General features: G+C 35.8%; 1 protein-coding gene across 1 annotated transcript in view; it reads right to left on the bottom strand.

Annotated features, from left to right (window-relative positions):
- Positions 1-6: 6 nt before the first annotated feature.
- Positions 7-358, bottom strand: part of LOC119591303 (epidermal growth factor receptor-like) — a gene marked incomplete in the record, with an annotated part of 71,591 nt that continues 71,239 nt past the window's right edge. Inside the window, 1 exon segment of the mRNA XM_037940030.1 lies at positions 7-358.

The raw sequence follows: 358 nt of genomic DNA, 5'->3' as shown, positions 1-358 counted from the left end.
TCAATCAATATTCAGTGTTTCCTGTGAAATATACTGGCACGTGAAAGGCATGAGAGAAAACTATATAGTTTAGTGCATAGTAACGAGTGTAATGACTGACTCTACCAGTTCTTAAAAAAAAAAAAAAAAGGTAGAAAAATAGATTGAGCTGAGTGTTACCACTTTGGGCGCTTGAAGTGCCTTCGCTTCGCAATACTTCCCCAGAAACACTGATGTTCAAAAGTATTTTCGCACATCAAATAAGATTGTCATGATTGCACTCAGGGATTTGTTTAATCTTTCTTTTCTCCTGTCAATAATCCTACATCCGCAAGACTATATGGTTGAATTATTAGTCACCACTTTTGTTAAATACCAC

This window comes from Penaeus monodon, chromosome 28 (assembly GCF_015228065.2).
Source record: "Penaeus monodon isolate SGIC_2016 chromosome 28, NSTDA_Pmon_1, whole genome shotgun sequence".
Lineage (NCBI taxonomy): Eukaryota > Metazoa > Arthropoda > Malacostraca > Decapoda > Penaeidae > Penaeus > Penaeus monodon.
Note: the sequence above shows the minus strand (reverse complement) of the source record. Positions and strands in the feature narration are given on the sequence as shown.